We start from the raw sequence: 17,799 nt of genomic DNA, 5'->3' as shown, positions 1-17,799 counted from the left end.
GATGTATTCCCGTGCATGGGCTCTCAAGATTTATAGCTTGATCCATTGGCGTAGACTACGGGGGGGGGGGGGAATCGGGGCTCGTGCCCCCCCCTGGTGAGATCCGGAAAAAGGGGGGGGGGGGGGCAGAGCACCCTCCCCCCAGGCTTGGGCCGTGATCCTTGCCGAGACGCCGTTTACGTGCCATGTAATGAGCATCTAGTAGTGGCATGTAAACAAAATAACGTCCACGTTGCCTTTATTGACAAAATACATGGGAAATGGAACCCAGCGTGCCTTCGTTAGCTTCAATCTCCAGTTCTGGCGAAAAAATAAAGCGTAGCACCCCCCCCCCCCCCCCCCCCCCGAGAACTTCTCAGCCTGCCCCCCCCCCCCCCCTCCCCCCCCCGGGAAAATGGAAAGTCTACGCCACTGGCTTGATCGCTTTTCACAATGTGGATTAAGAGCACTTATTGAAACTCGGCCGACGGATGTCAGCCACGTAAACCTGATCCTCAGCTGGGTATAATATAAATGAACTTGACGGATAATAAAAAGGTTGTGCGACTCTGCGTAGCGCACTTCAAAATCGGTGCATGTTTGTACATGCTCTCTTACTTAACATCATAAAAAAAAAAAAGTGCGGTGGTTGAGTATGGCACATGGGGGACAACCTAATTGAAGTACAAAAAACGCGCATGTGTTTAAAAGCAAGGGTTCTCGCGTAATCCGATGTCGTCCAAAGGAACTTTTGAACGGAAGCGTCTTTTCGATCGCGCGATAAGCATGCCAAAGCTCCGATCGGGCATTTCAGCTGGCCGCGTCCCACGGCGTACACTCGCGCCTATTTCAGTAGGTGATGTGATCTAACGTAACCATCAAAACTAAGAGGCAGTAAAGAACGCTGTCTCAAAAGGAAAACGAAATAGCTAACCTAGCCTGCGGGTTCGTGCGAAGATCCTGAAAGCGCGGCGCCAGTGCAGCATGCCGCCCTCACTCCGCGCTTTCGTGGCCGTTCTCGATGCTCCTGCGTGCCGATTCTTATACTTAACATATCCGTACATGTAACTTCAGACTCTCAGAAATTTGTAAGTCACCCAGCAGCAGAGGGAGGTGGCTCGAATTGATCGGGTTCAACTCCCGCACACACTTCCACAGCCGTCATGGTGCTGCGTCGTCTGCTAGCTACGAACCGGAAGTGGATAATACCCAGGGTGCGTTGCGGCTGGTGCAAAACGCCGGTCACCTATTGCAGCTCTCGCTTCCTTAAACAACATTGTTTATACTCATTAATGTTACGCTGGAGAAGAATCATGCAGAAAGGAGTGATCCAAATTGTTCAGTATAATCTATACACACCTTCGTACTCAGAGCGAGTCTGGCCTAAAAAGCGCGAGCCCGAACAAACATTCTCTTATAAAATATCAACAACATAGCCTGGCTGTTATGGTATGTGCATGACAAGACACCGGTCAATTTAATTTGCAAATTAGCACCACCCTTGCTAATCGGGGATTTTCTGTCAAAAAGAACAAAGTAGTATTTAATGGTCTACTCAACACGGCAGCCACTTAATTGGTCACTTTCTCATGGTAGGTGTGCATAATTGCCATAGTTCCACCATGCACCCCTGTGTACTTTGTTTTTCTCCAGCACACACACATACATAAAAAAGAGGCAATAGCATACTTCTATGTATTTGAGAAGTTATACATGTGTTGAAAGACAATTCGTCACACGCCAACTGGTAGCAGGGCTATTCGTCACATAGTGCACTATGACAATTCGTCAAACCGTTAGCAGATACTTCTAATATTTGTATCATTTATGATGCTTATCCAGCATACCGTAAAATACAGCAGAAGCACCCACTTCGTACAAGTGCCCACTATTAACATTTGCCAAACTTGGGAAATCTGCAAAGCATACGTTAAGCGTCCACTCTCTCCAAAGCGCCTACATCAGCCGAAAATAATCACCCCGTTGCAGCAGCCACACGACCGCCAAAGGCGATGATGGGGATATCTGCTTTCTTGCGATCGAAAGGGAAAAACTACTTGTGATGAGAGCATTGACCTCCTATTCTGCACTAGAGTTGTTTTCTGGGTTCAGTTACAATGAAAAGGTACTAGTTTATTTATTTTCACACGATAAATGATGATGCGGACCCCATCATTCATCATCTGAAAGTAAACGTGCTTTCTCTGATTCCAAGCACCCTCCCTAAATTCAAAGCTCTTTATTGATCGCCATCTTGGTTTTTACCGATTTGACTGGACAAGTGCCCATTTCTAGATTAACCGGGCTGTCAGTGAAAGTGGGCTGGGCGCTTCCTCGGTATATTATGGTAGTTCTTCCAAGTGTGTACAATTACCAGAGACTCCCTTTTTTTATTTAATAACTTTTTTCTTGACACAAAAAATTAGACTTTTACTAATTTCTAATAGACATCAAATCATTGTGTCTTGTCCACCACAATTTTGGCACCTCTGTCACTCATGAAAAAAAAAGGGAGGGCAAACATTTCGGTCACACATGTGCAGTCCCTGTCTGTGTCATGCATGCGCTGAGAAAACGTGGAGGTGGATTACAAAGGAGACCAGAAAGTTTTCTATTCTATGCTTCCAAGGTGAATAAAATGCTTATCAACCTAAAAGAAAACAAAAGACTGCACTTTCTAAACAGGACACTACACAGAAGTTGAATAACAAAAGCGACTGGACGCTAAAAAGGCTGGTACAAGATCTTCAAACATTATCTCTGGTTTTTCGACAAGTTGTCCCTCTCATGAATCGCATGTGACGAATTGTCCTTTTTGACGAATTGCCCTGCTAAGAGTTGATTATTACGTATTATCTTTTGACGAACGGGCCGTATCCCCAAGAATCAGGAACATGAGTCATTTAAATCAGCTTCAAAATCAAAAATTTGTTTAAGCCTCTCCCAAATCACTTATACATGTGCCTATACACTCCGTGCGGGAACTATAGGGGGCGCTTTGAAAAACGCGCGCAGCGCCGCTAGCGGAGGAGCTGGCGTTCGACCGTGAGGTGCGTTCAGCGGCCTGCGGCGCCTTTTTGCATGCCAAGCTGGTGCGGCGGAAGCGCGCACGGACGGAACTTTTACTTTTTGAGCCGATAAGTTGAGGGTGACGTTACGTGAGTGCTGGGGCAGACCTAAGAAGGGCATATAGCTGTTCTCCACTTCTTATATATTGAGTTCGAGTCGTTAATAGGGGTAATTTCTCTAGTTGCGGCCAAAAAAGGAGTTGGAGCAATTTTCTGAAAAGCAAGACGGCCGCCACCATAATTGCTCTGAGTGGGAAATTTATTTCGCTCGTCGCTGTAAACCTAGGACTGCTGGAACGATGATATTTGGAGGCGAGTGAGATGTACACCAAGTTTCTGCACGAAGTGTGTGAAAGTTGTTTCTAACGAATAAGGAAATAAAGCTGTACGGGATATCCAATATTGGACCCAAAATGTTGTGTTATAGTGGGCTGTGCAAAGTGCAGATTTGGGCACACAGGTGCTTGGACTTGACAGTAACATGATACAGCACTTATTATACAAAAAAAAAGGTAGCATAGGGAAACCAGGTGAACATTTGTTTTGGGCGGCGTAACTCAATGAGAACCGTTTTTGACCATGAAAAGGCTGTCAAGATAATACCACTGGTCGGGGGAGGTGGAGACTTTAGAGGTAGGAAAGGACTAGTGAGAACTGTACTTCCAATTGAAACAACTTTACGAAAGGTGGTTCAAAAGCCGAGAAAACAAAGCTGTCGGCCAACACACGGTTTGGCCGCCAAGGACTTTTGCGGTCAGCTGTTGTGTAATAACCTGTTGTGCGAGGTGCTGATTTTCGGCCCACAGGTACTTTGACATGACCGTCACTTGGCATAACATTTATTAACACAAAAATAGTTGGCATAGCGAAACCAGGTGGAAATTTAGTTTGGGCGGCGTAACTCAATGGGAACTGGCTTTGACCGTCAAAAGCTGTCAGAAAATACCACTCATCGTGGGAGGTGCACACTTTACAGGTAGGAAGGGACCAGTGGACGGTACTTCCAGTTCGAACCACTTTGCGATAGGTGGCTCTAAAGCCGAGAAAAAAATTGTTGTCTACAGAACTCAGGGTGTCAGTGTTTCCACATCCAAAAGGAGGCTGATCAAGAAAGAAAGCACACCACATAAACTTCCATACGCAAACGCCGATTCTCCAGTGATTCCGAGTTTCATGGTTGTTTTCTTTAGATTTATATTTGTCACTTTTTTTACCGTCCGAATCTTTCTTCATGAAGTACAGATTGCGTGCCATATTTGTCCGGAATTATCATCGACTCGTACGATGGGGACGAAACTTCTTTGGAAGGCATTCCTCCAACGAAATTGGCACTGCATACCCGCGAGTGTGGGATGGCATTTCAGTTCGTCCCATCGGCGCTGACACATGTAGGAGTTACTGGTACGAAAACAAACGCAGAGCGCAAAGCGGCAGTGTAGAATATGTCAGCCGTGTCGACACAGTGGCAGACATGATCGGGACACCAAATTTCTCGCGTCGTATGGCACGGCTCCATCGTTGTCGCTCTCCCACAAAACATCCGCGAGGTGAAAAACTGTGAAACTTTGTCTCCACGAGATACGACGCATAACTATTGAAGCACTTAATGACGCAGCACAGGCTGCGTCATTAAGCTGTGAACCCAGCGCAACAGCACCACTCCGACTTCAACGCGTACCAACGTACGCCGGTGTGGTTTCGGTTTCGTTTTCTCTGGGGTGCTCACTGCCTACCTTCGGTACCGGCCGCGCGGCGGCGCGCCAGTCGCGTCGCACGGAGTGTATAGAGGATAAAAATGCCGGAAAAGATTTGCGAAACATCTTTCAGATAATTTGGATGTTCATTTACTTACGATGTACATCTTTAAGGCTTATCGGCCCTTTATTTATGTTGTCAAATCTTAAGTCAGTAATTAAATATATTTTTCATTATCATCAATAAGTTTGCTCATAAAGTTCGCATAACCACTTCAGACCGACACGGGAAGACAATACTCGAAAAAATGCCAGCTGTTGAGTATGCAAACACATTTTTTGTTTGCTGTTTGGAAGTGTGAAACCCTGGTTGCTGAGTATGCCATAAAAGACATTGAAGGCAAATACATGACATATGCAGAAAGACGAGGATAATAAATTAAATTCTTCAAAAGAATCCAATACACAATGCTTACTGCATAAAGAGATACATAGATATGTAATATATTCCTATAGAGGGCCACGGCTTCACGAAATCCGGAGCAACTGCCCAAAGTATGTTTCACATTAAAAGGAAAACTCTGAACTTTGTGGACGATAAATTAAATCTCCAGAAACCTCTGGATTTCAAGTTAAAAATAAACTCGGAAGAACACACTCCAGCGTCACTTAGAAATGAACTTAAGAAAGGAGAAACCTTGTTATGTCACATACTTGGCGCGAGTGGGCAAAAATAAACTTCAAGATGCTCCAAGCCCTTCTACCTCTTTGTTGGGTCCACAGGGCAATGCACTCAAGTGGCACTCATGATAAGATTTGCCCCACTTTGAGCACCGTGAATGCCAATAATTCTCAACAGAGGCAATAAGCTCTGCCTTTTTCAACATGATGGTCATCAGCCCACGAGTCCAGTTGTACCCAGGGTAACGGTTACCATTACCATTTGTCTAGTGCTACCCAGTTTTGCCTGGTTTCAGAGGAAACAAGCTGGAAATGGAAGACGGGATATTGGAAATGAGCAACACAGCATTGCGTGAAATTTAAATGTAAAGATTCTCGGCTAAACAATTTTGTTTATCCTGTGTGGATGGATAAATTAGGGCAGAGGACATCAATTCGAGCAAACCCTTGAGCCACTCTAACTAAATTTGTCCTAGTTTTATTCGTTTTTTTTTTGTTACATCCCTGAGACGTTCTCACCATTTCTCCAGTCATCTCTTTGTTCACTTAACCTTTGGGACACCACTTATTCTTTCACCAAGCCCTCCAATGCCTGGTTTGCGAGAGCGAGCGAATCTTCCTGAGCTTGCTTTAAGAAGGAAGATATCTTGATTGACGCAGTTTTTCAAGATCTACCCCCACAACCCTACGCTTAGAGAAAGTTTACTCCCACGTCCCATTTCGTTTTTTCCACGACTAGACAACAGCTGTAAAATAGAGCCTATATTTGCCTCCACCCCCTCCTATGCCGATTCTTTTTTTCCTTTGACAATATTAGGATGGAATGCTTTACCTGATAACATAGTTACAACTAACAATGTGGACGTATTTAAAAAGCTACTAGGTGAACATTTAGATCCCTGTGCAAGCAATGCTGAGTTTAATATGTTAATATCGTGCCCTTCATTTACTTTTTTTTTTCTTCTGTTTGTTACTATTTTTATTGCTGCTCACGGGTTTGTATTACTATGTTCTATATTGAAATGTTCAGTTTGTCATTCATTGTGTTGCTGCTCACGAGCTTGTATTACTGTTTTTACAGAAGCTTTTAGTGTCCCATCCCTTGTGTAATGCCCTATAACGGGGCCTTCAAGGTAATATGAAATAAATAAATAAATAAACCAATGAAAAAGTCTGCCTCAGTCTGGGTATGTACCAGACTTACCAACCTACAATGTTCCGCTGTTACCTTCGCCTGTCTCCATAGTGTACAATTTGTATCTGCCTCCTCAGATCTTGACCTAAAAGTCCTGGCCCTCAGTACCCGCCTTTCCCACACAGAGAGCAAACCTCTTTATGAATTGTCAAAAAAGTTATCTTTTCTTAATCCAAATGTTTCTGCACAGTAGGCTTTTTTTCCAATCTCAACTCTCTCATATCTTTCAGCTTCCTTCGCTGCCCTTTTAAAGCACAACCTGCAAAACATTTTTCAACCAGGGTGAAAATCCTTCTTGCCACCCTTTCCATTTCCCCCTCTCTCACTATTAACTTGACCACAGAGAGACTCCTCTTGTTGCTGCATGTTGGGGCTGGATGAGCTGGGATAAGCTCCCCAGCTTATCCAGTACCAAGACACAGCAATAAGAAAAGTTTCCCTTGCCATCAAGACAGCAGCGGGAGGGGGGAGATGGGAAGGGTGGCGAGGAGGATTTTCACCCTGGCTGGAAAATATTTTGCAGGTTAGACTTTAACTGACTTTGTCCTCTTCATTCTTTCCCAGCATCAGCCCAGTACCTGGTAAACAGCCTGCTTCCCGTCTTCTATCTCCACACCCCTCATGTATAGGAGTCAACATTTAGCTTGCCCAACGTTAATTCGCCGCTGCCAGGAACCTCTCCGGAACTTCAAATTCGCTGCTTGCATCCCTCTCCTCGGTAAAAAAAAACCCAATCACCGTGCACATTTTCATCTGGGCTCCTTGCTCCCCCGGTGGAGGCTCTCCGAATCGGCACAGACTCCAAGGAGTCTCTGGACAGGTGTACGAGGAGCACTGCTCCAGACCATGACCGCCTGTAGTCTAGACACCATCATTGTCCTATGTTTGCAAAAGAAATGAAAACAAACAAAAAAACTCACCACAAATTGAAGACTGAATCGGTTTCATTCCAATTGCTGCCCAAGGTCAGGTTCGCAGGGAGTCTCGTAAGATCAAGAGGGACGCAAGGGACCACCTGAGATGCTAGAAATCAAATGCAATGAACAATGACAGTAATTAAGAATAGAGTGAGCACACCCTCCAAGCGCATCAAGCTAATCAGTCAGCCATGAGAATAACACGCAAGACACACCAAAGATTTGTACATTTCGAGATATCTATAATGAATGAATGAAATAAAATGCCTATGTGGTTGGCAATGGGCGACAGCCTGTGCCACCTGACTTAGAGTTTGAAGATGTCTCAAAACAACCTGTTCTGTTTTGCAGTGCCAGTACAGTAAAAATACTAACTGCTAAAGGAAATACGACTTGCACGACACAAAATCTTAGAGAACCATATGGCTGGAACCCATTAGGTGTACCCATATTAATGCTAAATTTGTTTTGCAACATCTATGAAACACAGGACCCTCGGATCCAACTATGCAGGACAGCCGCCGTATTCCTCTTACCACAAAAAGTGGTAAGAGGTTGCTAAATGTGGGACATGCACCAGGGGAAACTATTTTTTCATTATTTTATATAATTGAATTAAACTTCCACAGTTTATAACGCTTGATCTCCTTAAAGGGTAACTGCAAAGAAAAAAAAAGTTTTTTTTTTAATAGCCTAATTGGGACAAGCATGTCAAAAAACAATTTTTCCGCGAGAAAAAAAATTTTTTACAGCGATATTTATTGCGTGAGACTCATTTTAGTTTGCGGCTATTTCGTCCGTTTTAAATCGCGCGCCACGAAGTTGTGATTATGTGACGTCAATCCCAACAGGTTCTCATTGGCTAAAAGTTTGATTGACAGCTTTGGTCTTGGTTGTTAAACCTTTGTTGTATGCTGCAATTTCCTTTTGAGCGGCATATTTTTACGTTTAAAGAATAACCCGTGTAATGAGAGTCATCATTTTTTGCAAAAGGTTTACAGGACGGGTACTTCCGTTTGGATTCATACAAACAGAAGCTTCGCCACATACTTCGCCATTCTTTCATGGCCGCCGAAGCCTCTGCTCCCGCCTGTCTCGCCTACCTCGACTAATCCTTTCGCCGAAGTGATCAGTGTTTCGTCGTTTCGTACTGACCCAGGTACTTCTTGAAGTGAACTAGTGTGTGTTTAGCAGCTGTCGCAGGTGTTAGTGATAGGAAGCAACGCGGGGTTTTGGCTTTCATAGCGCGGTTCTTTCGTCTTCCTCTTTGCTTGCTTAGCGTGCTTTTTTTTTTTTTTTTTTTTTTGCTTGTTTGCGCGTACAAATGCTGACTTTTCGGAGATGTCAGATGCGTGACCCCGACAGTGAGCCTTCCAGCAGCCATGTCGCCCCGAAAGGAATGCTATTTGGCTGGAGGCAATCGGGCGTTCGCGTAGCGACAAACGTGTCCAGTTACGTTCTCGTCATATCGCTCCGGAGGCCGTCAAGATTCGCCCCGTGTGCACCTAACGTCCGCGACTAGACAGAAAATAAAAAAGCACTATGTCCACTATGTAAAAATGGTCTCAGTTCATGCATCTGTAGGCAGGTACGAAATCGTGCCCAACTTTATTCACACTGCACGATGCAACACGTCGCTGTGCAAACGCAGTCCAACACGAAGCATAAAAACGGCAGATTTAGAACAACAATTCGGAGTCCATTGTTCAATTAAAACGACGTAATTTTGTTGAAAACGCCCGCAGCTTTTACTCACGGTATGCGTCGGGAAACTTCCACATTTTGAAACAGAACGAGGCAGATTTACTTTTAAAACGCTCCCAGCGTCCTCCCGGACCAGTTTGACTGGATCAGCTGACGACGACGGGACTTCTCTGGTAGAACCAGTAGAACGTCAACCCCACAACAACCAATTTCCGCTCCGTGTTAGCACCGCATTACACACACCACGAACGTTTCAGCTCTGTCGCATCGCCGTGTTGCACCAAACAGAACGAGATCGCCGAAACCAACGCAGCGCTGTCGTGAACCTTGGCTTGTGGTTGCGCACTCGTGGATTCTGTGACTCCCTTCGCTTTCAAAGCGCGCACGACGATTACGAACGATACTTTCCGTCATCCGGGAACATCACAGGGGCACTTCTCCGGTCACGTCTTCGCTACATGTGCTCGCAAACCGCGTCAAACCAAAACAATACCGCGGTACCGCGGCCTGGCGTAGTTGCCAGATCTTGCCGGAAGTCGAGACGCTGCGTCGTTCAACTCCGCAACGCAAAAAGAGTGAGGGGCGGGGCGTACTCCTCTTCCGCGGGGGTCGAAAGAGCGGGAGTTTCAAATGTGGAGAGGTTCTGACTCTACTAAATCACATCCTGTGGCGTAAATATTGATAAAAAAAATCATTTTTTTCGCGGAACATTTGTTTTGTGACATGCTTGTCCCAATTAGGCTGTTTAAAAAAAAACTTTTTTTTCTTTGCAGTTACCCTTTAATATAAGTCTAGAGTTAGTTTTGATAAAGCTTGTTCTTTATGTTCTGGATGCTCTGAACATGCGGGAAAAAAACCATGTTCTTGCACTCACGTGGGGCTTGGCAACACTAAAAAGAGCCTAGTAAAAAAACACTAATTTGCTCCTTTTAAACTGCTGTGTGTAATGAACAACAAAAATAATGTGTGCCAGACCTATTTTATTTTAAAGTGCCTGAAAAAATTGAAAACACCACTTTCAAACGGCTAACAAGTTTCTTAATGTTTTCTTAAATATAAAAAATATACATTCTAACCGAACCTAGGTAGTTGCAATCCATATATTCTAAAGCATATGCATGCCAAATTTGGTTGTATAGGACAATATTAAAAACAAAAATTCTTGTTTGTGAAGATGCCCCAAAATTACATAAATGAGAAAAACATGGTTGAATGTTAGCGTTGATGCGTAGCGACCTCTTCCACAGTTGGAAAAATATTTTTGTTTATAATTTTATCTAAGCAATTGTAGCTGCACAAGACTGCAACAGAGCGGAAACAATGTGGTGGCAACGACAACAATTTAAAGAACCGCGCACACAAAAATGGTTTAAATTTATGCAGTTCTGGGTTGCCAGTGTTTACAATGCTTATTTCACAAATTTTACTTCATAACTAGTCCTTACTATTTTTAAATTAAAATATGAAAACACCATAAAACCCCAAACTAAATTTTTTTGCAGAAGATTGCGACTCTGACCCGCATCTCCCATTAACATAATCAGCAATCATATATAGTTTGCAATAGAGCGATATATACTTTGGAAGATGCTGTACAGGCATTATTGCACCAGGTCTCATGCAAGCAAGAGGAAATGTGTTACAGCGCATTCATACGTATAAAACGTATGGTCTAAGCTTCATTGCCGAGTGTTCAAGATTCACAAACCTGAAATGCAAACCATGTAAAACCTGATCACAGCAGCTAGTAATCGTATTAACAAACAGCGTGTCCCCCGAAAGAATTTACACCCTTCTTTTTCACTGCAGAAATGATGCACTGCCAAGTGGACAGCATCTGCCCAAATAGCACTGAGGTTCGAACCACATGCCAGAGTCTCTAAACTAACTGTCATCTTATTAAAGAGTTAGAGGTGATTTTCTGAAAATATAGACGGGAAAACAAGACTATTGCCGTCAATCAGCTCCATGTATTATGCCACTTTCCCATTGAGACTTACAGAAGACCACATGCACCTTTTTAATTACCGGGTGTCCCCCTGTTTAAAGGGATACTTCAACGAAATTTGAAATATTCCCGTCGTGTTCAAAAATAGGTTGAATATGATCCACAATATCCGTAAATGACAATCGCACGTTTGTATTTTGAGCCTGGTGGCTGTATGTTTCGTTATAAACGGCCCACTCTGGCAAGCGCTCAGAGAAGGTTCAGCGGAGACCACGTGACATCCACCGCAATCGTGACGTAGGTCGTCTCAAGACGAGCAAAGCTCAGCGAGGCTGACGTCGAGAGGATGGCCTAGTCGTTCCAGCAACAGAAGCGGCTGCTTTTGTACAAATTTTGAGTGACGGGTTAATCTTCTATAATCTTGTAGGGGGACAATAGCGACTTCTGTGACACACAAAAGGCATTCTCGGGAAGAGGGGAGTTCCTCCTGCCCCTCTTCTCTCGTCGTGGCCGGAGGCGAGACAACCTCCGTCACTAGCTGTCAAGGTTCCTAGACGAGCATTACAAGCGAGGCGTCAGTGACATCCGCCAGGTGCTCTTTGCTAATCGTTTAATTCGTTTTAAAATTTCCTTTTCGTGACTTTTTTAACAAGATATTGGTATGTTCGATTTGATGGTGCTTTTTTGAACACATATAGACCAAAAAATGAGCGCCGAAATTTCGTTGTAGTATCCCTTTAAGCTTTGCCGCCCGCGGGTGGGCGGCAAAGCTTAAACGCTTTGAGAGTGAACTGAAAAATGCACCTTGCGCGTGAGAACGTCAAAACACTGATACATATGATATATGATAAATGTGCTGGCAAGGCAACCGAGCACGCGCTATTTTATTTTAACGGAGGGGATACAAGTGAGTGTATTTGATTATTTGACGGGAATTTTTTCTGCACGAGGCGCGTAAATAGCAGATGTCGCATATTCCTCCGCGCGCATTTGTACAGTTGTAGGTAGTATTCTACGCTTATAAAATGTGTATGAAGTAAACCAAGCTTCTGGATTGACAAAACGACCGGTGGTGCTAAAACTTACCGAAAAGTCCTGTTTTACACGCGTAGTGGTGTCATTTATTTGCCTAACTCGAGCGATGCCGATTCTCTAAATGCACTTCGTTCAAGATACTAAATTTTTTTAGTAGAGCATACGCTAAGGATTGCGAGCCTTGCGGGCGTGTGCCCAATTCATGCTCAAAGCGACGGCACGGGCTCCCGCTAGCAACGCAGTCCTTGCCCATGAAACTCTATTTAAACGCAGGGAGAGGTGCATTTTATTGTGTGCCTGCTCTCAGCTTTTGCTGCAATAGGCGGGTAAACAAAATATATTTTCGCAGTGCATGCCAATGTCCCAAAATACTCAACTATATTCTTTTTTAATCGTTTTCGGAACTGGAGAAAGCTTGTCTCCACGCCCGAGCGAAGCCAACTCTGCTCGCGCTATTCTATTTGCCGATAGAGACGTCTTCCCGTGCTTTATAACTCCAATAAAGGTGCACAAACGCGAGTTTCTTCACGTTAAAAAACGACACTGTCTTCATATGTGAAAAAAATAAAAATAAGAAATCTCTAGCCCGCCGTATGCAATAACATGTACGGCCCGGCACCCGGTTGTGCCCGGCACACAGGTGCGCGTTGACGCGTGCCTTGTGGGCCCCGCTCAGACATGGCGGCGGGGGGCGTGGTGCGGACAGAGGGTGAGGAGGATTGCCGTCGATGGAAAGGAGGAAAGGGAGGGGAGAGGAGGAATTGCGCTATCTTTCAGTATTGGGGAGGAGGAGCGACCGTGACGCCCCAAGCGGTTAACTTTAGAACTACACGGATGGGGACAACTAGTGCCACTAAATAAGCTACGCTTCAGAGTAACGACACTTGGCCATATTGTGTCTTAAAATCATGGTTGCCAGTTATCTGAAGCTTTATCTGAAATCACAGGAAATGTTTTTCCGCCCTCCACAAATGTTTAAACCGTTCGCGACAGAGCAAAGCAATACTACATGAGCTTTCTAACACCGAATCTAATGCTGAGGAAGTCGCACTTTTGAATCATGACGATCGGCAGTTGCGTCTGCTCTGCATACGAGCCAAAATGGCGGCGCCCACAACAATGTCAGGGAACGGAGTGCCGATACTCTAAGCGCAGCTTATTTAGTGGCTCTAGGGACAACAAATACAATGATTCAGCGCTCGGCCGACATAACCGAACGCGGCATCAGTGTTCAGCTGGAGTTTGTGTTCTCCGGTGAGGGGGAGGAGGGGCTTATTTGTTTCCACTCCGAACTGCATGAACAATGCAGCATGCACGTGCCCAGATCAGCACAAAAGCCGAAGTGGGTCAAGCTCGCATTCTCTGAGGATAGATCCGGCACCTAACGTCGCTTGTTAGTATTTTTTTTTATTAAACTGTGCCCCGCGCTCTATTGTAGATGACATGGACATGCCCATAAGGCCTGTGGGCATGTGCACAGTCCTTGTGTTGAGTAAACACAGAGGGTGGGGACAACAAAGGGGTCAGAGCGCCCCCTATAGTTCGATCTCCTGCCCGATACAGGGGTCTTACGCGTGATACGCGAAGCGGTGTTCGCGCTCATATTGATCGTGGTAGTACACCAATCGAAAAAGCTATGTCGCACAAAATCTGTCACCTTCTATGCTAGAAGATTCCCGGCGGAATGGATCACCCAAATCTCCAAGACTTCGAAGCAGGGCACAGCACTCATTCGACGCATTGCCTAGAAAATGGGAGGGGCCGGTGAGAAGATTGCGAAGATCTTAGTCCAAGCCATACACATGTCTAAGGTGATGTACGGAGCCATTTACTACACACTTGACAAAAGCCACTGGAAAGCGCTCAAAAGACTGCTGAACGACGCCAGATGCTGCATTTCCCCCTGTATACAGCTATTAGACAGGAGCTAATAGCTGGCGACAGAGCAAACTTGGGACGAAGTCCCAAGTTTGCCGTCCCGCCTGTCCCCAGCTTCTCCCCTCCTCCTTGGCAGCAAAAGCCAGCACCTCCGCCAAATCCATTACTCCTTCACCTGCGAGTCTTTTCTTTTCTTTTTCGTAATTTGAATAATTCCGTTTATTGGTTAAAAGTCAGACGAGCGCGCCGTTTTCACGCCATCAGATGACGGTACTCGTGCGCAAAAGCGCGAAAAGCCGAAGTCTCACATGAAGCCAATTGCCGTGAGCAGGACCTTCCGAAGTTTCTTTTAAAGCTATCGCCTCGCACCTAAGGGTCTTGGGAACAGTACCTGTTTCTTGAGTAGAAAAGTCTATGAACGGGAAACCGGAGAAACCAACTTCACTTCACTTTCACGCTGTGCGGTTGTTGATCAAGAGTGCTAAACGAACAATGGATCAATGAACACGGCTAAAACTGAAGCCTATGAATTTTGGGGCGGCTCGCGCCATCTGGTAAGTAAGGACAAAAAGTGTCCCAAAAGTGAGAAAAGCTAGAACAAAACAAGAAACTAAAACTTTTACCTACGCTAGAATAAAACTGATGCATACCGGAGGCTTTCCATCTGTTAAACCGCTTGCCTTTGAACGTTAACAAAAACTAAGGTAATTTCCCTAACAAGACGCAGTAATCCCTTGCACTTTAAATACAAATTGCTAGTTGTCTGTAAACTATCGTTCAAATCTCGTGTCAACGTTTGTGGTACCGGTCTTAGTGCTCGGGATGATCTCACGATACGCATCGTCTAGGCATTTTAAGAGGAGTCTCTATTTCGAGTATAATTTTCTTCTTAAAGTTTCAAACCTCAGAACCTTGACCGCAGGCATTGCCGAGATGTGGTGTTTTTACAGAAACTCATACAACGTCGTTTCGATGTGGTCTTTTGAGTAGTACAAGCTTACATGTGCCAGCTGAACGTACGCGACTCTGCGATACGTTTTATCCTGACAAGCAGATTGAAGGCTCACCAATGCATAGAAGCATAAAACTTGGAATACCGAGTTGTGTTTGTAATTTGTTTTATTATGACTGATGTGTCACTCCTGTATTTAACCTCTTTGCATGTTGTACTCCTTGTGACTTTTATGTGCTCCAATATCAAAGCTATGTATCAAAGCCTTCATGGGATTTTGGGTACGCAATAAATGCCAATACCAATTTTTACTGACCAGGAGGCGCGAAATGCCGCCCATTTCAAAGGCTTCAGCTTCAGCCGTGTTCATTGATCCACCGTACGTTTAGCATTCTTTTGAGCAACAATCGCATCGCGTGAGAGAGAAGTTTCACGTTCAAGGACTCGCTCAAGAAACAGGTACTGTTCCCAAGACTGAATCGTTCGTTACATAAACTTCGCAAGGCCCTGCTCACGGCCGTGGCTTTATGTGAGACTGCTTGAACGTCGACTTTTTGCGCTTTTGCGCACGAGGAGCGTCATCTGGAGCCGTGAAAACGGCGGGCTCGCCTGACTGTTCTAACCAATTAACGGACCTAATAAAATCTAAAAAAAAAAAAAAGATAAGAAAAAAAAGGTTTGGAGGTAAAGGAGTAGTGGATTTGGTGTAGGCGCTGGGCTTTGCTGGCGAGGATGGAAGGAGGGAAAATTGAATGAAGTAAAACTGATTAGCACAGCCGGGTACATACAGGCGGGACAGAGCAAACATGGGAATTCCTTCCGCGTGGCTCTGGCCCAATGCCTCAACCATACACTCTGTGCGACGCGACTGGCGCGCCGCCGCGCGGCCGGTACCGAAGGTAGGCAGTGAGAACCCCAGAGAAAACGAAACCGAAACCACGCCGCGTACGTTGGTACGCATTGAAGTCGGAGCGGTGTGGTTGCGCTGGGTTCACAGCATGAAATGCTGCCTGTGCTGCGTCATTAAGTGCTTCAATGGTTATGCGTGGTATCTCGTGGGGACAAAGTTTCAGTTTTTCACCTCGCCGATGTTTTGTGGGACAGCGACAGCGATGGAGCCGTGCCGTACGACGCGAGAAATTTGGTTTCCCGATCATGTCTGCCACTGTGTCGGCACGGCTGACATATTCTACACTGCCGCTTTGCGCTCTGCGTTTGTTTTCGTACCAGTAACGCCGACATGTGTCAGCGCCGATGGGACGAACTGAAATGCCATCCCACACTCGCGGGACTGCAGTGCCAATTTCGTTGGAGGAATGCCCTCCAAAAAAGTTTCGTCCCCATCGTACGTATCGATGATATTTCCGGACAAGCGTGGCACACACTCTGTACTTCATGAAGAAAGATTCGAACGGTAAAAAAAGTGACAAACATAAATCTAAAGAAAACAACGATGAAACTCGGAATCACTGGAGAATCGACGTTTGAGTATGGAAGTTAATGTGGTGTGCTTTCTTTCTTGATCAGCCTCCTTTTGGATGTGGAAACGCTGACACCCCGAGTTCTGTAGGCAACAATTTTTTTCTCGGCTTTAGAGCCACCTATCGCAAAGTGGTTCGAACTGGAAGTATCGTCTACTGGTCCCTTCCTACCTGTAAAGTGTGCACCTCCCAGGATGAGCGGTATTATCTGACAGCCTTTGACGTTCAAAGCCAGTTCCCATTTAGTTACGCCGCCCAAACTAAATTTCCACCTGGTTTCGCTATGCCAACTCTTTTGTTATAATAAGTGTTGTGCCAAGTCACGGTCATGTCAAAGTACCTGTGCGCCGAAAATCAGCACCTCGCACAACAGGTTATTTCACAACAGCTGACCACAAAAGCCCTTGGCGGCCAAACCGTGTGTTGGCCGACAACTTTGTTTTCTCGGCTTTGGAACCACCTTTCGTAAAGTTGTTTCAATTGGAAGTACAGTTCTCACTAGTCCCTTTCTACCTGTAAAGTCTCCACCTCCCCCGACCAGTGGTATTCTCTTGACAGCCTTTTCATGGTTAAAACCGGTTCCCGTTGAGTTACGCCGCCCAAACCAAATTTTCACCTGGTTTCCCTATGCCACCTTTTTTTTTTTTTGTATAATAAGTGCTGTGTCATGTTACTGTCAAGTCCAAGCACCTGTGTGCCTAAATCTGCAGTTTGCACAGCTCGCTATAACACAACATTTTGGGTTCAATATTGGATATCCCGTACAGCTTTATTTCTTTATTCGTTAGAAACGTAACTTTCACACCTGCTCTATTAAAGAAACTTGGCACTCTTCGTGCACAAACTCAGTGAACATCTCACTCGCCTCCAAATATCATCGTTCCAGCAGTCCTAGGTTTACAGCGACGAGCGAAATAAATTTCCCACTCAGAGCAATTATGGTGGCGGCCGTCTTGTTTTTTGGAAAATTGCTCCAACTCCTTTTTCGGCCGCAACTGGAGAGATTACCCCTAATAACGACTCAAACTCAATATATAAGAAGTGGAGAACAGCTAAATGCCCTTCTGCCCCAGCACTCATGCAACGTCACCCTCAACTTATCGGCTCAAAAAGCAAACATTTCGCCCGTGCGCGCTTCCGCCGCCACAGCTTGGCATGCGAAAAGGCGCCGCAGGCTGCTGAACGCGCCTCACAGTCGAACGCCAGCCCCTTCGCTAGCGGCGCTGCGCGCGTTTTTCAAAGCGCCCCCTATAGTTCCCGCACGGAG

The 17,799-nt window shown here is 45.3% G+C and overlaps 1 protein-coding gene and 1 pseudogene across 2 annotated transcripts in view; one reads left to right on the top strand and one right to left on the bottom strand.

The window, feature by feature from the left end:
• The window catches only part of LOC115308667 (zinc finger protein 845), a 111,136-nt gene extending 96,558 nt beyond the window's left edge, over positions 1 to 14,578 (bottom strand). For both annotated transcript variants that reach the window (XM_042294698.1, XM_042294697.1), the window contains exons 1-2: positions 14,491 to 14,578; positions 7,538 to 7,640 (exon numbers count right to left, since the gene is read on the bottom strand). The gene's annotated coding sequence lies outside the window, so the exon portion shown is untranslated. The remainder of the gene's footprint in view (positions 1 to 7,537; positions 7,641 to 14,490) is intronic.
• Positions 14,579 to 14,825: 247 nt separating this feature from the next.
• Positions 14,826 to 17,799, top strand: part of LOC115308664 — a 45,182-nt pseudogene continuing 42,208 nt past the window's right edge.

Source organism: Ixodes scapularis, unplaced genomic scaffold (assembly GCF_016920785.2).
Source record: "Ixodes scapularis isolate PalLabHiFi unplaced genomic scaffold, ASM1692078v2 PGA_scaffold6__148_contigs__length_123643588, whole genome shotgun sequence".
Lineage (NCBI taxonomy): Eukaryota > Metazoa > Arthropoda > Arachnida > Ixodida > Ixodidae > Ixodes > Ixodes scapularis.
This window is presented reverse-complemented; position numbering and strand designations above follow the sequence as displayed.